At 40.2% G+C, this 25,949-nt stretch overlaps 1 long non-coding RNA gene across 1 annotated transcript in view; it reads right to left on the bottom strand.

The window, feature by feature from the left end:
* Positions 1–254: 254 nt before the first annotated feature.
* The window catches only part of LOC126062163 (uncharacterized), a 27,226-nt gene continuing 1,531 nt past the window's right edge, over positions 255–25,949 (bottom strand). Inside the window, exons 2-3 of the long non-coding RNA XR_007513984.1 lie at positions 25,462–25,554; positions 255–342 (exon numbers count right to left, since the gene is read on the bottom strand). This is a non-coding gene — a long non-coding RNA (uncharacterized LOC126062163). The remainder of the gene's footprint in view (positions 343–25,461; positions 25,555–25,949) is intronic.

The raw sequence follows: 25,949 nt of genomic DNA, 5'->3' as shown, positions 1-25,949 counted from the left end.
TTACAGATGTCTTCTGAGGCTTAGAAATACTTAATAGCACAAAGGCATACAAGTTAGTAACTATCAGAGCCAGAATGTAAGCCCGTCTGTCCAACTCCAAAGCCTTTATTCTCAATGTGAAGGCAGTGTCTCAAAGTCTAATTCATGTTAACATTTGTAACCACTGCTCTCAGACCAAGTGTTTGGGATGAGTTTGTCCTAGGTCAGTTGCACAATGGGGCACTGTTATGTAGTCAGTCACTCTTCTTTTTGCAGTTACAGCCTTTGGGAGGAAGTTAGCAGAGTTCTCCAGTGGCAGAGAAGACTCAGGGGAGGGTGTCAGCTAAGCAGTAGGTAGTGAGGCTAAAAAAAAAAAAAAAAAAATTTTTTTTTTAGTTCCTAGTTAATCCCATAGCAAAATTTTTCTTCTGACTTTTTGAGGCAAATTGATGGGTATTTACTCCAGGTAAAAAGACAAGAGTGGGGAAAGGGCCTGGGGATTGAGACATTTTGAATGGGGGAGCAAAATGGGGCAAGAAGTACAGTATGTTCAGGATGAGCACAGCCTTAGGGAAGGTGAGGAAGACAGGGTTGAGTTTGCAAAGAGGAGGCTTGAGAGGGAGGGGTAATGTACAAGAGAGGAGCCAAGTATCAGAAAACTCTCCTGGTGACCAAGAGAATAACCATGGGGGGCCGTGGCCAGATTTGATAGCCTTTAACCTAAGCTTGGGAGTTTTCTGAGGGGCTATGAGAGGTATGAACAAAGGTAGAGCTATCCCTACTGGCTTCAGCAGAATCTGAGGGCTTCCCTTCAATCCCATGAAATGCAGAGTCCATGAATTATCTGAACCAATCATTTTGATGATTGATTAACTCGGGAGTTGTTTCACGTGTATCTTGTTTGCTCAATTAAACCCTGTTTGAGAACTGAAGTGAACTGTTCTCTGCACCAGCCTTGGGGCTGTGTCTGCAGGATGTGCTCATGTTCCTGCCTGAACCTGTCCCTCTTCCAATTGCCTACTTCTGTACTTCTTGCCAGAAACACGTCCCTCTCCCCACACACCCGGCAGATTCTACCTCCTAAATATCTTTGGAATCTATTTTTTCTTTCTTCCAAGCCACCCTACCTCTTGACTGGACTGCTCTGGAAGCTTCCTAGCCTGTCCCCCATTTCCACTTCTGCCCTCCACACACCACAGAGTGGTCATTGGAAGACAAGCATAATCATCAAACTTTACTGCCTCAGGTTCTTCAGTGGCTTCAAATTGTTTTGGGGATAAAGTCCTAAATCCAAGACTTTGCATAATTCAAGCCTTGCCTACCTTGCATATCCCATCTCCTGACAGTCCTCTTTATTCCCTGTGCTCCAGTGACACTGGCTGGCTTTCAGCTCCTTAAATGTCTTCTTGCTTCAGAGGCTTCACATAGACTATTCTCTCTGCTTGGGACACTCTTCACCTAGCTGATCCTAAATATTTCATCCTCAGGGAGGCCTTCTGATTTCTTGGTCTAGTTCAAGAACCAAAAAACCAACTGCCCTTGAGTCGACTCTAACGCTCACTCATGGCAACCCCAAGAGTCCCTGTTAAATCTTTTCTTATCGCCAAGCATTTTTCGTTCAGAGTACATACTAACTGTAATTTTAAAATTATGGATGTAATTGGCTGGTTGGCTGCTAGACTGTAAGCTCATAAGGGCAGAGATCTTATCCATCATGTTCACTGCTGTATTCCTGGTGTTGGGCACACAGTTGCTGCTCAATAAATTTTCTTTGAATGAACTGAATTGTTAAGTGAATTCATCTGTCTGTGGACAGGATGTTGTGTCCTGGGAGACAAGGTGGGACCAAAAAATAGGATGTCTGGATCCTGGCTGCAGTCTCTATCTACAGGCTTCTCTTTCCTTGCTTCCCCTTAGATCCAAGACCAAAAATTACTTAGTAGAGGTTCTTCCTCTCATCAGAGATTTTTGGGGCAACCCACCTGTCATTTCCCCCTATGGCCACCAGGTGGCTGTAGTGGCTTATGGAGTCAGAGAGAAGGGCCCAGAGGAGGGAAACCCTATTGGAAAGTGTCCCTTTGAGATTTATAGCAGGGAGGGAAGGGTCAGAAAAAAGGAAAATCCACATGGCCAACATTCTATTAATATTAGGTTTATTCCTGCTTTCAATTTTTTCCACAAGAACATGCCAACGAAAGGGCAGTTTCAAAAGTAAAGCTCATGGGCTACGACAAGTAGGTCTTAATTTCAGAACTGAGTGTGTATGAGATGAAGGCACAGAGCTGAGGAAAGAAGAAAGACACCACAAATTTTTAAGAGAGTACATCCATTTATTAATATTTACTTTTTAGCTTTATAATTTTGTTATTGTACTTTAGATGAAGGTTTACAGAGCAAACTAGTTTCTCATTAAACAGTTACTTTCTGTGACATTGGTTGCCAACCCCACGACATGTCAACACTCTCCCCTTCTCAACCTTGGGTTCCCCATTACCAGCTTTCCTGTCCCTTCCTGCCTTCTCATCCTTGCCCCTAGGCTGGTGTGCCCATTTAGTCTCGTTTTATGGGCCCAATTTGGCTGAAGGGTGAACCTCAGGAATGACTTCATTACTGAGCTATAAGGGTGTCCAGGCCATACTCTTGGGGTTTCTCCAGTCTCTGCCAGACCAGTAAGTCTGGTCGTTTTGTGTGTGCGTGTGTGAGTTAGAATTCTGTTCTACATTCTTCTCCAGCTCTTGTCTGGGACCCTTTATTGTGATCCCTGTCAGAGCAGTTGGTGGTGGTAACCAGGCACCATCTGGTTGTCCTCGACTCAGTCTGGTGGAGGCTGTGGTACTTGTGGTCCATTAGTCCCTTGGACTAATCTTTCCCTTGTGTCTTTGGTTTTCTTCGTTCTCCCTTGCTCCAGCCGGGATGGAGCCAGTAGAGTATGGCCACTTACAGACTTTTAAGTCCCCAGACGCTACTCACCAAAGTAGGATGTAGAACATTTTCTTTATAAATTATGTTATGCCAACTGAGCTAGATGTTCCCCCAAGACCATGGTCCCTACGGCTCTCAGCCCAGTAATTTGGTCCCTCAGGATGCATCTATGGAGTTTCCATGACCTTGCTTTGGACAAGTGCTGGCTTCCCCAGTATTGTGTACTGTCTTACCCTTTACCAAAGTTACCATTTTATCTGTTGTCTATTTAGTGTTTTTCTCTCTCCTCCTTCATAAACATCAAAGATTGTCTCTTTTTGTGTACAAACCTTTTCATGAGTTTTTATAATAATGGTCTCACACATTGTCCTTTTTTGACTGACTTATTTCACTCAGGATGATGCCCTCTAGATTCATCCATGTTGTGAGATGCTTCGCAGATTATCATTCTTTATTGCTGTGTAGTATAATCCATTGTGTTTATGTATCATGGTTTATCCATTCATCTGTTGATAGGCACCTAGGTTATCTCCATCTTTTTGCTATTGTGAACAATACTGCAATGAACATGGGTATACATGTCTATTCGTGTGATGGCTCTTATTTCTCTAGGATATATTTCTAGGAGTAGGATTGCTGAAATCATATGGTATTGCTATTTCTAGCTTTTTAAGGAAGTGCCATATTGTTTTCCAAAATGGTTGTACCATTTTGCAGACCCATCAGCAGCGCATAAGAGTTCCAATCTTCCGGCGGCCTCTCCAACATTTGTTGTTTCTGTTTTTTTGATTTGTGCCAGTAATGTTGGGGTGAGATGGTATCTCATTGTGGTTTTGATTTGCATTTCTCTAATGGCTAATGGCTAGTGACCACGAGCATTTCCTCCTGTATCTGTTAGCTGCTTGACTGTCTTCTTTGGTGAAGTGTCTGTCCATATCCTTTACCCATTTAATTTGATTATCTGTCTGTTTGTTGTAGAGGTGTTGGGTTTCCTTGTAGATTTTAGAGATTAGACCTTTGTCAGATTTGTCATTGCCAAAAATTTTTTCCCAGTCTGTAGGTTCTCTATTGGCAAAGTCTTTCAATGAGTGTGTTTAATTTTTAGAAGATCCCAGTCATCTAACTTATCATCTGTTGTTTTGTCGTATTGTTATGGTTTATATCCTATTAATACCGTGTATTAGGGCCTCTAGCATTGACCCTATTTTTTCTTCTATGATCTTTATAATTTTTGGTTTTATATTTAGGTCTTTGATCCACTTTGAATTAGTTTTGACTTTTTTTTTTCCTGTATAAAGCTTTCCACTAGGCCCTGCCTTGTTCTCTAACCGTCCAAGACTGGTTATTTGCATGAGGGGTATGTAAACAATGCCTTGGCCTAAAACCTAAAATGTAAATAGTACATGAGTATGGGGTCTAAGTCCTCTTATAGCGATCTCTTTTGGTTTGGAGGGAGGTAGTACTGAAAGGAAAGCTGCCTGTCCTTAGTAAACCACAGCAGCTTCAAAGGACCCAACCAGTAAATACTTCCTACAAGCTAGGGTCCCTATATGTACATATCACTGGGAGGAGATATAGAGGCATAAAAGGTCTCAATTCCTAGACCTTTGCAGGAAGCCTGCCCGCTCACTGGGATAAATCATACACACATAAAAAGGTAAATGAAAACAGTAAAGGACCAAATATATGGTACTGAAAGTTTCTACCTTCATGGCAGGTCACAGGTGGATTTGTAACCTGGGCCTTCTGAAACTGTTTCCACATGTGTGTGTGCACACATACCTGTGCTTGCAGATGTGTATCATTTTAGAGAAAGGTGCTAAAATTTCCATCAGATTCTCAAAATGGCCCAACTCCTTCCCCTTGAAATAGTACATACATACTTAAATAACAATAAAGGCCCTCGAAAGTAAAATATCAAAAGTGATACTATAATGTAGTCCAAGGATTCCTGGCACCTGACTCAACGGTCTGTCTTCACTTGGCTTATACCCACCATGTCCCTGTGGCAGAACTTCCTAAAGCATTAAGGGCTAAGTTTCTGACTAGTCTGACTGATTTTACCGTTGTTCCAAATTTTGATATGGATATACCTTGGAGCTGAGTGAGGAGATCCGTCATTTGGGCCTGGGACCCTAACACCCAGTCAGGATACCAGGATACGATCAGTGCACCCAGCCCCCCAGCTCCGTTTAGGAAGACCACATAGATGTGATATTGGTAGAACGGCCTCTTTATGACTGATCCGCAAGAGCACATGGAAGTTTACTTGTAGGAAAGGCACACAAAATTTGAAACCTGAATTAATCTTTATCAGGGAAGTCAAAGATCAGGCATTCAAAATACAAACTTATGTAGCCCAAGTACTGGGTATTCTAGGCACGTGGGAAGCACTCGAAAAGAAAAGAAAAAAAAGATGGTGAATGAATAAGTGAAGTGAGGTGTAGGTGGTAAAGACGGGTGAGATGAGGAACAAGATGGCAGAGGTAGAGAGACTGCTAGAATTACACCTCTCCCTTATTGGGAAGCAGCATAGCTCCTGCCCTTTGGGAGCTTAATTAATGTTCAGTAGGAACTCAGGCATCCAGCTTCAGTCATTTGACTTAATCCTCACTATAGTCCCAATGGAAACCCTGGTGGGTAGAAGTTAAGCGCTACGGCTGCTAACCAAAGGGTTGGCAGTTCGAATCCGCCAGGTGCTCCTTGGAAACTCTATGGGGCAGTTCTACTCTGTCCTATAGGGTCGCTATGAGCCAGAATTGACTCGACGGCACTAGGTTTGGTTTTTTTGGTTACAGTCCCAATAAGGAGCCTTGCTCTGTTGCTAACCAAAAGGTTGCAATTCAAACCCACCCAGTGGCTCTTCGGGAGAAAGACCTAGCAATCTGCTCCCGTAAAGATTAGTCTTGGAAACCCTGTGGGGCAGTTCTACTCTGTTCTATAGGTCACTATGAGTCGGAATCCCAATACCCATATAGTGTCTGGCATAGGGTGGCAAATAAATGTTTACTTCAGGAATGAATAATACAGGTAACCTGCACTGCTTGAAATCTCACTGTCTGAACTCAGGAGCCAAACAGATTTAGATAATGCAAAGTCCCCTGCTACCTGAATCCATTCACTATTTGAAGAGAACTGAAAAGATCTGGCAAGTGAGTGGTATCTGTGCTGCTAAATTCTTCCGATGCTCCTATACAGTAGTAAGGAAGATGAAATATATAAGCTTGTTCCTAAGGGACAGGCTAGAGGGGTAGATAGTACTCTACCATACCATATTAGGTGAGACGTATTTGGCTGCAGGTAACAAAAGCCTGACTGCTGTGGCCAAACTACAAAGGGTTAATTTTCTTACAGAACAGAGGTCTGGAGTTAGTGGTGTAGCAACTCCACTAGAACAACAATGTCTCAGACTTCTCCTGTTTCTCATTTTTGTCCTCTTCCTTATCACCTTGACTGCTCTACTTCCAGCTTGTACTGCAGGCAAGGAGGAGGGAAAGTATAGGGAAAAAAGAACAGTGCCTACCAACAAGAAGGCAAAGATTTTTCCAGATATGCTTAGCAGACCTTTGATTGTATTTCACTGATCAGAAATGCGGTACATAACCACCACTAGCTGCAAAGAGTCTGGAATAGTATTTTATATTGACACCCAAAACAAAAGCACGGTCAACTGCTATGGAAGGAGTGGAAGGAGAGAATGGATACTGGGTAGGAGCTAACGATGTCTTCCACAAGTGTGTGCAAAGTGCTATTCATCCATTCACCGAAAAAAAAAAAAATGTAAGCACTTTGTGCCAGGCACTGTTCTGGTTACTAGGCATGCAGCAGGAAATGGGACAGGCAAGGTTGCTGATTTACTGGAGTATATACACTCTGGTGGGATAAAAGAGACAATAAACAAATAAGTTGACACGATTATTTCAGACAGCACTAAAAGCCATAAAGACAGAGTCATATGAGAGACTAACGGTCAAGTTATCAGAAGCCTGTCAGAGGAGTTGATCACAGGGTAGCTCTGCATTATCATCCTCCCAACCAACTTAAGAAGTACGTACCATTTCTATAATCTGTGAAATAAGGGAATTGGGGCACAGGATGGTTAAGCAACTTGCCAAAAGTCATGCAACTAGTAAGTAGCAGAGCTGGGCTTTGAACCAAGGCCACTGTACTCTACAGTGCACTCAACCACTGAGTTATGCCAACCTCTCTGCATGACAAACAGGAAGCTGTTCCAGTTATCTATCGCTGCTTAGCAAACACCCCAAAATTTAGCAGCTTGAACAGCCACTAGCATTTATTTTGCTAACGAATCTGCACTTTGGGCTGGGTTCAGTGGGGACAGCTCATTTCTACTGCAAAAAGTGTTGGCTGGGGTGAACTGAGTGGGAGCTAGAGGATGTACTTCCAAGAGGGCTCACTGAGATGGCTGGCAAGTTGCTGCTAGCTACTGGTTCTCCACATGGGCCTCTCCACTGGCAGCCTGGTTTTTCTCACACAGTGTCTGGGTTCCAAGAGTGAGTATCCCAAGGACCAGGAATAAGCTGAATCACCTTGTATGACTAGGTATCATTTGATTAGAAAATTAGTAGACCATATGTGTGAACACAGATTTCCAACCTAACAATAGTGTTTGTACCTTCAGGAGGAGAATTATTTGAGTCTAGTACAATGCGGTTTGGCTCGGGTTATGCCAGAGATGAGCTTACATAAGGTGGGGGAAAGCAAGGAAACAGGGCCAACTATTGGGAGCAATCAGCCCTTTGCTACTTACGTTTAAAGTGCTATTCATAACTCAAGCTGTGAATCCTCTCATCTTGGAATCAACTCAAAAATGAATCTCTCTGAGAAATGGTTATACAGTAAACCTGACTGTTTGGAATAACAGCTACCAATTATCAACTGCCTCATTATAGCCAGTGCTTTATGTAAGTCAGCTCACTCAGTCCTCACAACTACGTAAGGCAGGCATAAATAACCCTGATTTACATTTGAGGAAGCTGAAACTTGAAGGATAAGTAGCTTGCCCAGGGTCACAGTTATTAAGCAACAGAGCTTGGATTCCAGGCGCAACCTGTCTAACTCCAAAGCCCAAACTCCTTCTCTAATGGAGGGAGTGGTCTACAGGAAATCTGAAACTAAAACACTGTATTATTTGGCTCTGAAATACACTTTAGAAATTACACAGTTTTGGAATATGCCAGAAACTTAAAAAAATTAACTTACTAATTATGTCTAATTTAGTCTGAAATTACAATAACACTCCTTGCAAGGAGAGCTAGGTGGTGAAAGGGCCAAGGTCAAGGAGCAAGAGGAAGCCAGCTTCCGCTTAGTGTTTACCATCACATATCTATACCCTGAAAGATAGTTAATCGCTAGGAAGGGTGTCGGGATGATTCTGCTGGAACAACTGAGGCCTGAGAATAAATGGAAAGCAGGGTATTTCTAGTTGGCTAGCTGATAAAAAAAAAAAAGATCATGAAATTGTTAAAAGGCAACAAAAGTTTGGCTTTTACCATTTTGTACAGGAATATTATATTCAGTCTCCATCATAGTGGTCAATTAAAGTAGATCTAAAAGAAACTGAGAAAAAGCAAAGACAAAAGATTTGGGGCTTAAATCTTCCTCTTTTTATTAACGTATTCCCTTAGTGCAGGGCAGGGGAAGGGATTTAGTTAAAAGGCAGCAATAGTAATTTAAGGTGCAATTGAGCAGACTAGATTAATAAGATCCTTTAATTGAGAAGACAGAGCAGTGTATGAAAGCCCTGGTGGCTTAGTGGTTAAGAGTTCAGCTGCTAACCACATGGCTGGCAGTTTGAATCCACCAGGTTCGCCTTGGAAACCCTATGGGGCAGGTCTACTCTGTCCTATAGGGTCACTGTGAGTTGGAATCGACTTGACAGCACTGGGTTTGTTTGTTTGTTATATTGCGGAATATGGATTCTTTATCAGGTACTAGAGGTACAGAGGACTCTCCCACAGCTCAGAAAGCTATTTCTAAAAGGACATGACTCTATTTTATCAAGCTAAACAACTTAGAAACAAACTCATCATGCCCTCTTTAAGTCAGTTTCTTTCTCAGGTCCCCTGATTTTGGCAATGGCACCCCAATTCTTGAGTCATAGTATCACCTGATTGTCTCATTTTCTTTATCAAATCCATTGAGGTACAAGAGAATCGAAAGAGCTTGGGCATAAATGCCTGTTCTTCCTTTCAACTGCTCCGACCTTGGACAAATTATTTAACCTCCCTTTGCCTGCTTCCTCATCTGTAAGATGGAGATTATTGTTTCTACATCATAAGATTATTGGACGGGTCAACTGAGTTAGTGCATATTAAGTCCTAGGTTAGTTCCCAGACACAGAACAAGACACTCGACAAAGATTAGTAATCACATGAAGACTGGCCAGGAGCAGGAGCCTCAAAAGAGATCAGCAATTTCCCCCAGACCCAACAGAGAGAGAACACCTTCCCCTAGAGCTGACACCCTGAATTCAGACTTCTAAACTGTGAGAAAATGTTTGCTACAGTAGGAAAAAAAAAAAAAAGCAATCATCATTTTATTGCTCATTTATTTGCACATTTTAATTTACTTACTTTTGTATTACTTGATTCTGTTGATCTTTTTATTGTTGATTTTTATGAGTTCTTTCTTTTATCAAGAATACTAACACTAGCTCACTATCTTCCTTTCCACTCCCTTACTCCTGTCCCTACCCAATGTTGGCATATTCTGGAGCCAGCACCTTCCAGATCAGCTCTCTGATTACAGCAGAGGTAGGCAGCAGATCTTTGGTGGGACAGTTCTACAGTGTTCTCATTCCTGGAAGCCCAGACTACAGTACTTCTCTGGCCCTTCCAACAAATTTGTAAGCCTTAATTTCCAGGATAAAATGCCCTTCTGCTTAAGACAGCAAGAGCAAGTTCTATTATCGCCAACTCTGACATGACACACAATATTTGTTGAATGAATAAACGGTTTGTCAGAAATGGTACAAATATTTTCCTGGTTTGTCTTTTAATTTTGTTTTCTCACATAATTTTTTATTGATGTAAATCAATATTTTCCTTTATAGTTGTTGCTGCTTGTTTAAGGCCTTTTTTTTACCTCCAAGATCAAGAAAATATTCATGTATATTTAATTCTAGTTTTCTTGAGTTTTTAATTTAGTGCTTTAATCCATCTGAAACTCTTTTGGTAAATGGTACGAAGGACCTGATTTTCATATTTTCCTAAGTAATTTTTCATTTATCAATGATACATTTTTGCCCCATTGATTTAAAATATTACCTTTACCATATATTAAATACTTGGAGCAGCCAACAATAATATGTGCCTGGCAATATGCTGGATTGACACAATAATGAGCAAGGTAAACACAGTCTGATGAGAGAAAAAGGGTAGTATGGTAGCACAAAGGAAGGGCGCCTCTCATAGGTTTGGAGAGTCAGGGAAGTTTTGTTTGCTTACTGTATGTCAAACACATGCTAAGGACTTTACATGTATAATTTCATTGACTTCACACTATGAACCTTCACAAAAATAAGGCTTACTTTTTTGTACTTATAGCCATATTAATTGAGGAAACTGAAACCCAGAGAAGTGGAGGTAGGATATGGACCCAGATCTCTCTGACTCCTGAGTCCAAGCTCTTAAGTAGTGTCTGACCACTAATCCAAGCAATATAGCCTCCTTGAAGGGGAACTGAGGAGAAGCCAGATAAGGAGGAGAAAAAACAGGAATGTGAAGCCACAGAAGCCAAGCAAAGCCTATTTCAAGAAGGGAGTGGGCAAGTTAAGAGCTAAGAAATACCCTCTGAATTCACCAAATGAGAGGTTATTGGTCATCTTGGTGAAAGCAGTTTCAGTGGAGTGGTGGGGTCAAAGGGTTGGAAAACGAGTGCACACGTAAAGAAGCAGACAGAGAATGCAGGTAATTCTTTCAAGAAACTTGGCTGTGAATGGATGTAGAAAGCTAGGGTAGCAGCTAAAGAAGCCCAAAAGATTTCTTCTGCAGATAGGGAGATACAAACATTTACATATTATTGAAGGAGCCCTGGTGGTGCAGTGGTAAGGCACTTGGCTGCTAAGTGAAAGATCAGTAGCAGTCTGCTTCCGTTAAGATCACAGCCTTAGAAACATTATGGGACAGCTCTACCATGTCCTATAGGACCACTGTGAGTCGCAATCAACTCAATGGCAACAGGTGTGGTTTGGTTTTGATAAATGTGATTGGGAAGGAGCAAGTTGAATGGGAGATAAAGGAGGGTTAGGAGATCACTGACTGATAAACAGTCCCTGAAAAGATGGAAGGGTTTCTGGGCAATATATAAGAGCCTCAGTGGCACAGGGGTTAAGTGCTTGGCTGCTAACCAAAAGATTGGTGGTTTGAACCCACCAGCTGCTCCTTGGAAGAAAGATGTGGCAGTCTGCTTCCATAAAGATTACAGCCTTGGAAACCCTACAGGCTGTTCTACCCTGTCGTGTAAGGTCTCTGAGTCAGAATCAACTCAACGGCAACACGCTCTGGAATGGGTTATACATCTGTACTGACGCCAATTTGAAGGATCGTGGTGTTTTCTTCAGCAACAATTACATCCTAGGAGTAAATGGACAGACAAGTGATCCAAGGCTAGGGGTTTTGAGGAAGGAAAAAAGAAGAGGAAACAGGCATTGGCAGAAGAGTGGTTGAGATGATAGACCGCTGATGTGGAAACTACACTGGATAGGAAAAGAGGTGAAGACAGGGTGGAGCTGATTAGGAGAAAATGAAAGAGTTAAGGGATTAGAGTGTCTCATGGATCCAAAAATGGTAAAATAAAAGAGAGGTGGAAAAAGGTTGTGGCCAAAGTAGGGGGCTTAATTTTAGTATTGGAGAGGTGGTAAATCCAGAGGTAAGAACAAAGTGGAATGGAGAGAAAGGTCTCTGCAAATTAGGGAGCTGAGGGGCTGACAGATCTGGGTGATGAATTCACGTGGATTCTACCATTCCCCAAGATGCAGGACTGAGCCAGGTGTCAGCCTTCAGTGAATGAGGGGAAGGATCGGGGGAGAATGAGACGTACTGAATGCGGGAGCCTTAAAGAAACAGGGTTTTGTTTTTTGTTTTTTTTTACACAGGATGAGGGAATGTGGAAGAAACCCTGGAGATAAAGAGTTAGATTCTACCTCATAACCCTGAGGTATGTGGTCTGCTTCCAGGTTTACCCTCCTGCACATTTTGAACTATTCGGAATACCAAACTTCATGATACTGTCTTCTCACTCTCACTCTATGTATTCATTTATTTTTTAATTATAGAATACATGCTCTTTACGGAAAATACCAGGTAGAGAGTATATTGTGTTGTTAGGTGCCATTGAGTCACTTCTGACTCAGTGACCCTTTGTACAACAGAACGAAACATTGCTGAGTCCTGCGCCATCCTCAAAATTGTTGCTATGTTTGAGCCCAGCGTTGCAGCTACTGTGTCAATCCATCTTGTTGAAGGTCTTCCTCTTTTTCGCTGACCCTCTACTTTACAAAGTATGATGTCCTTCTCCAGGGACTGACCCCTTGTGACAACATGTCCAAAGTACATGAGACAAAGAAAGAAGAATAAAGATATAAAAGCTATAGGAAAAAAAAAATCATTCTTACTCCTATTGCTCAGCAAAAACCATTATCAACACTTTAACAATTTTTTTCTAGTATTTTTCTACATGTCTGAGATTTTACCACAGGTATGATTTTATACTGTTTTGTTCACTTAACAGTAGATCGTAAGCATTTGCTCATACCATTAAGAACTTTTGTCAATGAGGGAAAAGGTTAACAACCTACGTCTAAGTGAAGAGTACATGGGTGTTCATTGTACTCTTTCGACTTTTCTGTAGGTTTGAAATTTTTCAAAATTAAGTTACAAGTGGAGAGGGAACTAATCTCAAAGAAAAAGAAATGGAATGATAAGCACAAAACTCAGGATACTGGTTGGGGGAGAGAAGAGGGAACCTGATATACAAGGACCACATAAGGGTTTAAAGATATTACTAATTTTATATTTATTAAATTGGATGAGTACACTTTTTCAATTTTTTTGTAGTTAACATATATTATATACATTCTTTTGACCGTGTGACATAGTTCTCAGTAATAGATAAAATTTTAAATTAAAAAACTCTGTAAATAATATCTTAATGGTTGCTCATAATCTGTTATTTAACTTCTTTAAGAAAACTAGCTTTAAAGGTGACCAACTGCCAAACCCAGGACTTTTCTCAGTTCACACTCTTCTTTTACTCACGGGTTTTTAGCATGTGCACAAGGTTGTGCACCCATCACCACTAACCAGTACCGGAACATTACCATCCCTGCAAAAAGAAACTCCATTCCCATTCACAGCCATTCCCCACTCTCCTCTCCCCTAGACCCTGGCAACCGCTCATCTACTGTCTCCAAGGATTTGCCAGTTCTGGCATTTCATATAAATGGAATCATACAATATGTGGCCTTTTGTGTTTGGCTTCTTTTACTTAGCGTAATGTCTTCCAGGTTCATGCACGTTGTAGAATGTATCAGTATTCCATAAACTTTTATGGCTAATATTCCACTGTATGCGTATACCACATTTCGTTTATTCGTTCATCAGTTGATGGACATTTGGGTTGTTCGCGTTTTTTGGCTATTATGAATAATGCTGCTATGAAGATTCATGTACAACTTTTTTGTATGAACATGTGTTTTCGATTCTCTTAGGGATACACCTAGGAGTGAAACTTTTGGGTCATCTGGTGATTCTAACTTTTTGAGAAAACCTCAACATGCAAGCCATCACTGTATGACAAATTGACAAATGAGTGATAGGAGGTCCACATGCTTTCTGCTAAATACTTCCTTATTTGACCTAGTCTGCCCTTTCTCCTCCTATTATATAAATCCTAGTTATCTTTAGAGGCCAACTTCATATATGTTGTTGTTGTTAAGTGCCATCAAGTCAGTTCCAACTCACAGTGACCCTGTGTACAAAAAAGTCCTGTGCCATCCTCACAATCTTTGCTATGTTTGAGCCCATTGTTGCAGCCACTCCGTCAATCCATCTCGTTGAGCGGCTTCCTATTTTTCGCTGACCCTCTACTTTACCGAGCATGATGTCCTTCTCCAGGGACTGGTCCCTTCCGATAACATGTTGGAAGCATGCAAGACAAAGTCTCACCATCCGGGCTTCTAAGGAGCATGATGGCTGTACCTCTTCCAAGACAGACTTGTTCTTTCTTCTGGCAGTCCATGCTATATTCAATATTCTTCACCAACATCATAATTCAAAGGCATCAATTCTTCTTCAGTCTTCTTTATTCACTATCCAGCTTTAGCATGCATATGAGGCGAATGAAAAACGATGGCTTGGGTCAGGCACACCTTAGTCCTCAAAGTGACACCTTTGCTTTTCAACACTTTCAAAGTGATCTTTTGCAGCAGATCTGCCCAATGCAATATGTTGTTTGATTTCTTGACTGCTGCTTCCATGGGCATTGATTGTGGATTCAAGTAAAATAAAATTCTTAAAAACTTCAATATTTTCTTGTTTTGGCATGATGTTGATTATTGGCCCAGTTGTAAGGATCTTTGTTTTATGTTGAAGTGTAATCTGTACTGAAGGCTGTAGTCTTTGATGTTCATCAGTAAGTGCTTCAAGTCTTCTTCACTTACAGCAAGCAAGGTTGTATCATCTGTATATCGCAGGTTGTTAATGAGTCTTCCTCCAATCCTGATGCCACGTTCATCATATAGTCCAGCTTCTAAGATTATATGTTCAGCATACAGACCGAATAAGTATGGTGAAAGGATACAACTCTGATGCACACCTTTTCTTATTTTAAACCATTCAGTAGCCCCCTTGTTCTGTTCAAACAACTGGTCTACGTACAGGTTCCTCAGGAGCACGATTAAGTGTTCTGGAATTCTCACTCTTCGCAATGTTATCCAAAATTTATTATGATCCACACGGTCAAATGCCTTTGCATAGTCAATAAAACACAAGTAAACATCTTTCTGGTATTCTCTGTTTTCAGCCAGGATTGATCTGACATCAGCAATGATATTCCTTCTTCCACACCCTCTTCTGAATTCGGCTTGAGTTTCTGGCAGTTCCCTGTCAATGTACTGCTGCAACCGGTTTTTGATTATCTTCAGCATGATTTTATTTGCATGTGATATTAATGATATTGTTCTATAGTTTCCACATTCTGTTGGATCACTTTTCTTCGGAATGGGCTCAAATATGGATCTCTTTCAGTTGGTTGGCCAGGTAGCTGTCTTCTAAATTTCTTGTTATAGACAAGAGAGCTTCCAGCATTTGCATCCCTTTGTCGAAACATTTCAATTGGTATTCCCTCAACTCCTGGCGTCTTATTTTTTGCCAATGCCTTCAGTGCAGTTTGGACTTCTTCCTTCAGTACCACTGGTTCTTGATCATATGCTACCTCCTTAAGTGGCTGAACATCCACCAATTCTTTTTGGTACAGTATTCCTTCCATTTTCTTTTGATGTTTCCTCCATCATTCAATTTTTTGCCCATAGAATCCTTCAATGTTGCAACTTGCAAGCTTGAAGTTTTTCAAGTTCTTCCAGCTTGAGAAATGACAAGCGTGTGCTTCCCTTTTGGTTTTCTATCTCCAGGTCTTTGCACATTTCATTATAATGCTTTGTATTCTCGAGCCGCCCTCTGAAATCTTCTGTTCAGCTCTTTTACTTCGTCATTTCTTCTCTTGGCTTTAGCTACTCTATGTTCAAGTTTCAGAGTCTCTTCTAACATCCACTTTGGTCTTTTCCTGTCTTTTTAATGACTTCTTGCTTTCTTCATGTATGATGTCCCTGATGTCATCCTACAACTTATCTGGTCTTCAGTTATTAGTGCTCAATGTGTCAAATCTATTCTTGAGATGGTCTCTAAATTTTGATGGGATATACTCAAAGTCATACCTTCGCTCTCATGGACTTGTTTTAATTTTCTTCAGCTTCAACTTGAACTTGCATATGAGCAACTGATGATCCATTCCACAGTCAGCCCCTGGCCTTGTTCTGACTGATGATAATGAGCTTTTCCATCGTCTCTTTCCACAGAGGTAGTCGATTTGATTCCTGTGTACTCCATCCAGCAACGCTGCTGTTCATGTTGCTAAGAAAGGTTATTTGCAATGAAGAAGTCACCGGTCTTGCAAAATTCTATCATGCAGTGTCCCGCATCGTTTCTATCACCAAGGCCGTATTTTCCAAGTACTGATCATTCTTCTTTGTTTCCAACTTTTGCATTCCAATCACCAGTAATTACCAGTGAACCTGGATTGCATGTTTGATCAATTTCAGACTGCAGAGTTGGTAGAAATCTTCAATGTTTTCATCTTTGGCATTAGTGGTTGGTGCGTAAATTTGAGTAATACTCGTATTAATCGGTCTTCCTTGTAGGTGTATGGCTATTACCCCATCACTGACAGAGTTGTATTTCAGGGTAGTTCTTGAAATGTTCTTTTCGATAATGAACGTGACTCCATTCCTCTTCGATTTTTCATTCCCATTATAGTAGACCATATGATTGTCTGATTAAAAATGGCCAATACCAGTCCATTTCAGCTCACTAATGCCTAAGATATCTATTCTCAAACGTTCCAATTTTCCTACATTCATATTTTATACATTCCATATGCTGATTATTAATGGATGTTTGCAGCTGTTTCTTTTCATTTTGTCGTGCCACATCAGCAAACGAAGGTCTCAAAGGCTTTACTCCATCCACATCATTAAGGCCAAGTCCACTTTGAGGAGGCAGCTATTCCCCATTCGTATTTTAAGTGTTTTCCAACCTGAGAGGCTCATCTTCCTGCACTATATCAATGTAATGCTGCTATTCATAAGGTTTTCACTGGTCAATTTTTTTTTTAATTGTTATACACACCTTGCCGTGCACTCCTAGCTGCTCTCTTCTTAATGAGATAGCACGTTCCTCCTCTCCATCGTGTATTCCCCATGTCCATTCAATCAGCTCCTGTCCCCCTCTTCCTTCTCATCTCGCCACCAGAAAGGAGCTGCCCACATAAACTCAAGTGTCTACTTGAGCCACGAAGCTCACTCCTCACCAGCATCATTCTCTATCTTATAGTCCAGGCCAATCCCTGTCCGTAGAGTTGGCTTCAGGAATGGTTCCAATCTTGGGCTATCAAAGGGTCCGGGGAGCATGACTGTCAGGGTCCCTCTAGTCTCAGTCAGACCATTAAGCCTGGTCTTTTTATGAGAATTTGAGATCTACATCCATATCCCACTGTTCTCCTGCCCCATCAGGGATTCCCTATTGTGTTCCCTGTCAGGGCATTCACTGGCCAATTTTTTCAGAAGTAGATTGCCAGGTCTGTTTTAGTCTGGAAGCTCTGCTGAAACCTGTCCATCATGGGTGACCCTGCTGGTATTTGAAATACCACTGGCATAGCTTCCAGCATCACAGCAACCAATGAGCCACCACAGTACAACAAACTGACAGACGAGTGGTAGACTTCACATATAACCACATACAAAAATTCTTCACTGACCTCCCCTCCCCAAGATCTCTCTTCTCCGAATTCAGATTTGACAGCCCACAGCATTCGTCACTATCACATACTGTTAATGAACTTTCATATTACTTTAAAAAAATGCACAATGAAAAAATAAGTCTCCCTTCCCAGTAGCAACTACTGTTACAGTTTCTTGTGTATTCTTCCGTGAGTATTCTATGGAATTCACAGTTTTTCCTTCATAAATGGTAGCACATTTTGTATGCTCTTCAGTACAAAATACAGTACCCTCCCCCCCTCATATTTTAGCCTTTAAATTGAAACCCGATTAATGTTTTAAAAGCTTAAATATATTATATCCACTGATTATACTTTGCTTACATGTTTTTCTCCTCGAATAACTAGAAATTAGTGAGATAGTTTCTTTAGAGAAATCATACTATCTTTTGTCCCATTTGACTCCATTTGCTAATGTGATCAAATTGTTTACAAAGATATAAAATGAATACTTTTTCATTGTAAAAACTCATAATTATCAATGACGTTAAAAATCCTCCTTAACTATTCCTTCCCAAAAGTAACTACTATTAGCAATTTGGTATATATATTTCCAGAATTTTTAAAGACATTTCTATAAATATATTTATAGAAATACATAGTAGTTTTTAATTTCTTTAACCATAAGTTAAATGATACCATAATGTATATACTGTTCTGCAGCTTACTTTTTTAATTTTGTTGTTGTTGCTGAGAATACAGACAGCAAAACACACACCCATTCAACCGTTTCTACATGTACAAGTCAGTGACACCAATCAATTCTTTGAGTTATGCAACCATTCTTACCCTCCTTTTCTGAGTTTTTCCTCCCCCGTTAACATAAACTCACTGCCCCCTAAGGTTCCTATCTATTCATTCGAGTTACTGTTGTCAATTTGATACCATACAGATAGTTCTTAAAAGAGTATAATGCTCAAGACAGATATTTTTTACTAGTTAAACTAAAATATTGTTTGATTTTAAGACTTCAGGGGATATTTTTGGTTTAAGTTTTAAAAATTATCTCCGGGCAATGGTTTCAGGGTTTCATCCAGCCCCCTTGGCCCCAGAAATTTCAGAGTCCGTAAGAGTGTAAAATTCTATTCTGCCTTTTCCCCCCTTTTGATTAGGATTCTTCTACAGAATCTTTGACCAAAATGTTTAGTAATAGTAGCCAGGCATCATCTAGCTCTTCTGGTCTCATAGTAAAGGAGGCAGTTATTCATGAAGGCAATTCGCCACACATTCCACATCCTCTTCCTATTCCTGACTCTCTGCTTCCTCTGTTGCTCCAGGCAAATTGAGACCAACTATTGTGCCTTTGATGGCTGCAGCTTGTTTTTTTCCATTTAACAATACATTACAGGATCTTACCATGGCCGTACACATAACTATAACTCATTTTTCTTAATTGCTACATAATTTATTTAGTTATTCCTTACTGGTGGAGATTTAGGGTGTTTCCAATTGTTTTGCTACTACAAACAATGCTGTAATGAACATTTTCGTGTATGTCATCTTATGCACAAGTGTGATGACTGTTTCTCTAGGGCAGATGGTGAGAGGTGGAATTCTGTGTCAGAAAACATGTAAGTTTAAAAATACAGTAATAAATACCCAGCTGGAGCTGGGCTCACAAGGACCCATCAATTGGGTCCTGAGGTATAAAGACAATATCTAGGACAACCTTGGAAAACATCTTTTAGGGAACCTTCCACATAAACTAATAAAACACCACAAAAGACCCACATACTTTCCACTCTTATTTTTTTCTATTAGCATTTAGCAAATAGTAAGATTTGTTGGACCAGTGAAGACCCTCTTGACTGTCGTTACTGAAACCTGTACCAATGATTTTTAAGAAAGATAATTCAAAATGTAGTATCACAGTTTCTAGCCAATCTGTGAAAAGATGAAGCTTTCAATGGTTTTACCCACTTGTAATGTTAATATATACTGGCGATTCTGTAACATTCCTTGGACAGACATGGCTGTGACAGCATGCTTGTCCGCTTTCCCATTCTTGCCTATTCTGTAGTATTCCCTTGGACTTGGGCAGACATGGCTCTAACAGTATGCTTGTCTGTTTCCCACTTTTGCCTCTTTGAATACATGCCGGAATGAAACTGTTTTTTGCTTTACTAAAAAAAAAAAAAAAAAAAGTAATAAAAACAATTAAATTTGCCTTTGCTAGTTCTACAGTGTAGTTGTTATAAATAATTGTTATATGACCTTCAATTTCACATATTAGTTCCTTTAAAACCTAGGACATCCCATTGATTTAGAAGTTGTGTAGTATATAGTAGAAAAAACACCAGACTACTTGACCCCTAACTACTACTTGATCTTAGGCAATCCTCTCAACATCTCGGCCCCAGTTTCTGAACCTATAAAACTGAATTACATTGATACTTCCCAAAATATGGTACCTATACTACTGGTTGCAAGCAGGATGCTTTTATTCTTTTACTGATTTTTATTTTAGTAATTATTTGTATTTTAAAATAAATTAGGAAAAATATAATTACCATATCAAATCAGGGATTTGTGGATATTATTTCTTAGGTATTATAAAATTTACTTTCTTTATGGGACATTCATTTAAGTTAATGAAAATGAGTCAATTTAGAGAAAAATATTATACACATAAGTGGTATAAAGATATGATAAATCATCAGTACGACATATGAAGGACTAAAATTTCCTTTTATAAAATCAAGAAGTTAGATAAAAGCAGTAGATCTTATCTCAAATTTTTAGATTTCAACAACCAGCAAAATGTAAAATGTCAAAAAAAAAAAAAAAAAATGTGAGTGATCAACATGGGGTTGCCGAGTCTTTAACTGTGCCAACTAAGAATGTTAAAAGCAACAATAAAACACAAACCTATATACCCATCACCATTATTTCATAAAAAGATATTTAAAATGTTTTGTAATTATAAAAATAGTACATGTTGAAAATATTTCAAATTCAACAGAAGTATAAAAAGTTGCTCTATCTCTAATATCTATCACAGACATCCTTCCATACAGATCTACCTAATTTTTAGAAAACACTTTTCCAAAGAAGTTTTATTTCATTGTGGTAAAAATATAGGTAACAAAACACTTGACAATTCAGCGATTTTTACACATACAAATCGGTGATACTGATTACGCTCATCCTGTTGTGTAATTATTACCACTATCCTTTGCCAAATTATTCCACTCTCATCAACAGAAATTGAGTGCCCCCTAAGCAGTTACTCCCACTCTCCCCCTCCCTCTTGTGCCTGGTAAATACTAATAAGCTTTGGTCTCTATACATTTGTCGATTTCATGTAAGTGGGAGCACATAACATCTGTTGTATTGTGATTAACTTATTTCATGAAAAAAGACATTAAAAAAAAATACTGTTAAATATATAATGAGTGTGCATAAAAAATACTTATGTACATATTTATTTGTTACATATATTAAGTATACATAAGAAATACATAATCTCAGAATAAAAGACAGACTTTCCCAGGAAAGGACAATCTTACTTAGCTATCTGGGAACCACCGGTTTGGATGATTTTCTATGTCTCAAATTCCATGATTAGATCTTGGATATCCTGTGCATCTATGACTTTCATTAATTTCACTAACCTACAGATTTCAAAAAACAATTAAGAATATCTTTGTAACATCTCCTTGGGTAGAGAATCAGAGATTGCAAAGTCTCTTTTCAGTCCTTCAGTCTGCTTGCTGCATGCAGACATGTCTGTACTTTATCAATCATTCTCACTGGGTTCTCTATATAAGAGTTAACCTGAGGTCCATAGACTTCAGGATATTCGTAACATCATGAACACACATGTACATACTTTGCTCCTGGGGAAAGGATTATAACTTTCCATGATTTGAAAAAATCAGAAACTATTGCTTTATATAAGTTTCTTATTTTTCCTTTAAATAAATAATCTCGTTATTGGCTTTAGAGTCTCTTAAAGGTTTTTTCTAGTTCTTTTTTCAAGGGCCCATCTAATTTCTGGTTTCCATTTGACAGGTGCCATTTCTGAGTTCCCTGTTCTCACCTGAAATCTTCTTATTAAAAAAAAAGTACTCTTCTCAAACAATTAGTCATATGGACTTTTAATTTTTTATTTGATTTTTATTTTTTGAAGTACAGAAAGACAGAAAAAGGCAGAGAGTAATGCCCATATTGAAACTGACAGGCAGGGAGACAAGCAGCTAGAGAGTGAGATACACAGGCACAGATAAAAGGCCTAAGAGAGAGAATAGACAGGCAAGAGAAATGTAGAGAAACCTGGGAACACAGGAGGAGAGATGCAATAACTGAGCAGATAAAGAAGCATGGCAAAAAAACAGACAGGCTGCCAGGGAGAGAAAGCATGACTGACAGAGAGGTAGGCAAGATCTCCGATAGGAACACAGACAGGCAAGCAGAAATGGGTGGAGAGAGAGAAGGAGGGCAGACAAAGGCAAAAAACAAGGAAGAAAGGAAGGCAGAGTGATAATAATGTTTTATATTACACAGCGCTTTATAATTTATAAACTGCTATCACATACATAAAGAGTCCTAATGGCATAGTGGTCACACACTTGGCTGCTAACTGAAAGGTCAGCGGTTCAAACCTACCAGCTGTTCTGTGGGAGAAAGATGTGGCAGTCTACTTCTGTAAAGATCACAACCTTGGAAACCCTCTGGGGCAGAACCGCTCTGTCCTAAAGGGTTGCTATTGACTCGATGGCAATGGATTTAGATTACATACATTACTGCAAGCAGACAGATGGGGTGATGAAGGAGTACAGGCCAATTGGACAGAGAGAGGGAAGATGGCCCATCGGAAAGGGACACAAGAATGAAGATCAAGACAGACAAGAGGAAAGACAGAAACAAGAAAAGAGAAGTGAGATAGGGAGAGAGGGAAAGAGAGGAGAGAGAGACAGAGGTTGAAACAGTTATACTCAGGAATACGGGCAGTTGAAAAAGCAGAAATGAAACAACAGTGCATTGTGTGTAGCAGTTTTATCATTATTTCTCTGGAAGAGATCTGGATAGAGACTGTGTCTTTGTTTGCCCCAAAGAGTTGTAAAATCTCTAAGGTGGGATTTAAGAGGAGCCAAAAGGAAGGGTGAAAAAGGAGACAAGTTGTAGTAAGCAGCAAAAGTTTTTAAACTAGGAGGAAGACAAACTTCTTCCGCAGGCCTACGTCAACAACCTAAAAGGATCTAGATTCATATGCCTTTAAAGAATTCATATAGACTAAGCGGGAAAAGAAGGATAGGCCTCTGTCTACCCTATGTATGTGTGATAGATCAGCTTAGAAACTATCTGTACTTACTAACTATAGCTATGTCTGACAGCGCTCTCACATTTTTTCTCAATTAATACATACCTCAATGATGAAGAGACCAACAAGGGTGTAAGACAACTGTCTAAGAGGAATAGACTAGATTAGGAGAGAACAAGCCCTTCCTAAGTTCTTCTCAGATACTGGTATTAAAAGCATGAAACCAGCAACTAAAAATCAAAACCAAACCCACTGCCACAGAGATAATTCCAACTCATGGTGACCCCCACATGTTATAGAGTAGAAACTGCTCCATAGGATTTTCTTGGCTGTAGCCTTTATGGCAGCAGATTGCCAAGCCTTTCTTCTGTGGCACTGCTGGGTGGATCTGAACCACCAACCTTTAGGTTAATAGTTGAGTATAAACCATTTGCACTAGAAACTAGAATTCTACTAAAGTAGAATAAAAAAAGACAAGAGGCAAGAGATGGCAGTCCCCCTAAAGTAGGAAGGGATACTGACTGACAGAGGAATAAGCATGCCACTAAACTGGGAGGAGTACAGTGAAAAGCAAGTAAACTTGTGTGTTTGTGTGTATATTTTTCACTGGAAAAATGTCCATGAGATGTGAAATAGTGGCTGCCTCTGGGGAGAGGAACTGGAGGACTGAGGGAAAGGGATAGATGGGAGTCTTACTTTTCACAGTAAAGCTTTTATACTTTAAAAATTTTGTACCATGTGTATATACTACCTATTCAAACACTGACTAGAAAAACAAAGAAGAAAAAAGAAAAGCAAGCAGGATGTGGACAGCAAGAGCCAGCCAGGCAAAGGGTAAAAGGCAGGAAGACAGTGAAGATCCTAGGAGAATGGTGAAAAGACTGAGGCAGGCAGGCTAACTGCCTGGGTAGCCAAAAAGACAGACAGAAAGAGACAACTGAGAATGAAGGCAGGTGCTGAGAGAAGGCACGGTAGTGTACATGGCAAGAACACAGATAAAGAGTTTGGGGCCAGGGAGGAGAGACCATTACCATTGGTGGGGTGTTGGCATAGAGGGAACCAAGAGAGAAACAGCTGGTTAAGTGGAAAGTCTAAAAGACACAGGTATTAAACAGTGGGATACTAGCAGGCAAGTAGACAGACATAAAAGGGAGGTAAGGAAAAATCATGAACATAGCAAGTATAAATAAAAGAAGTGAATAGACAAAAAAGTAAGATAAGAGGCAAATGGAGATAGGGAACCATGGCAGGGCCTGGAAGGTAGATAAACCAAAAGAAGCAGGCTAAAAAAGTGATAGAGACAGGGAAGTGAGGAGACAGATGGCTAGAGAGAGTGTGGTGGGCAAACAGCCAGAGAAGCAGACAGACAACCAGAGAGAGAGAAAGAGGCTGCCAGCCAGTCAGGGAGGAGCAGACAGGCAGGCAGGCACCATGATAGGAGCAAGCAGGTAGAGAAGCAGATGGAAACCAGGATAGAAGAAGAAAAATCAAGAGGTCAATAGGAAGCAAGAACAGGAGAGAATACAGACTTGCAGAGCGGGGGAAGGACAGGGGAGAGAGAATCAGGCAAATTAACAGATCTGTATACAATGCCCACTCAAGGGACAGCAGGACTAATGTTTGTACAGAGATGCACACAGCCACCCAAAACCCATCTTTAGTCACCCACACCTGCAGATCATGGCACATGTGGCAAGCAGGCAGAGACACTCACCAAGGAGGGAGAGGGTCACAGAGCCAGAAAGGCTGCGATGCACATGATGCGCAGCGTGGCCCACACACACACGTGGAGACGTTCTTCCCAGACACAGTATGATCCACAGACTATCCATGAGGTAGGGCAGAAAGAGGAGAAAGCCAGGCACACGTGAGGAAGAGGCATACAAAGAGACCAGAAAACAGAAGGAAACAGAAGACAGAGATGGAAAGTCACTTAGAGGTGACAGAGCCTGAGAGTCCAAGGGATGAGAAACGGTCTTAGTGAAAAATAAAGACGTACATACAGAGAAGCCCATATACAGAAAGAGAGGGAAACCCAGATAGACTAGAACAGAGACTGAGAGAGAGGACAGAAGAACAAAATCTGGTAGAAGAATAGGAATTGGACTCAGTACAGGAATGATATGAAAGAAGCAAGAGAATTCCAAAGCTCATATTAAGAAAGGGATAGCAACTAATGCTCAATAAAGTGTGTTGGGGGTGGAACAAAGAATATTTTAGCCTCTTAAAAATTTGTGTATTATTCTCCATCACTAATACCTTCTGGTTGCTGCCTACCCGTCCCTCCCTCTTAGGTTGCTCCTGAGCACTGCAGAGGCTGAAGGGCTAGCAGCTCTACTTAACAGGTAGAAAAATAATCCAGAGAGAAATGATTCCACAGGCTTGGGGTGGAAGCAAGGAGCTAAGTGAAATCAAAAGGATGGGAGAAAACAAGAGTAAGAAAAAAGTGACAAGAATGAATAAGGGAAGAACTGAGCTATTTACCCTCCTTCTTTGCTAGCACTGCTTGTTGGTAGAAAAGGTACAAGTGTTCCACCTCCAACTGGCAAGTCTTGTTTTTTGTGTAGACCTTTCTGGTCAAGTCCCTGGAGGAGGACGCTACTTTTGGATTCCTTTCCAACCTTCCATCTGATTACTGGAACCATTTTATGATAAACACTGGAGTACAGGTGGAAATCATATGTTAGAAAGTCAGATGAAAACACCTGAATGTGACCCCCTACCTCTTTCTCTCAGTCCCAGTTACTTTTCTCTTTCACAGCACCTCAGTTTCATCCACTTTGTCAGTGTTGGAGATCGTGGAGGAAGGAAATGTACTGAAATGGGAGAAAAGAGAAAATAATTTCACAATCGTCAGACTTGACTCTTTCCCCTTTATTCTAAAAATCTGTTCTATTTACCCCAAATTAATTTCCTAAGTCAGATGAATTTTATATTCAATTAATGGCAGGGAGGGGGGAAAGGGGAAAAGAGTGAAGATAAAATTTACAGCAATTATAAATCACCGAAAAGGCTGGGCGAAAGGGAGAATCAAACATGGACTCCTTTGAAAAAAAACTCAATCATCATATCTATTCATATCTCTCTCCCAAAAGTCACTAGAATTTCTATCACTTTTTTTAAAGAAAGAAAAAAATTCAGTACCACTTCTCGCTTAAAAGATACGTACACGATTAAATGCATTCTGACTTCAATGAGGTATGCAGAAACA

Source organism: Elephas maximus, chromosome 19 (assembly GCF_024166365.1).
Source record: "Elephas maximus indicus isolate mEleMax1 chromosome 19, mEleMax1 primary haplotype, whole genome shotgun sequence".
NCBI classification, from domain to species: Eukaryota; Metazoa; Chordata; class Mammalia; order Proboscidea; family Elephantidae; genus Elephas; species Elephas maximus.
Note: the sequence above shows the minus strand (reverse complement) of the source record. Positions and strands in the feature narration are given on the sequence as shown.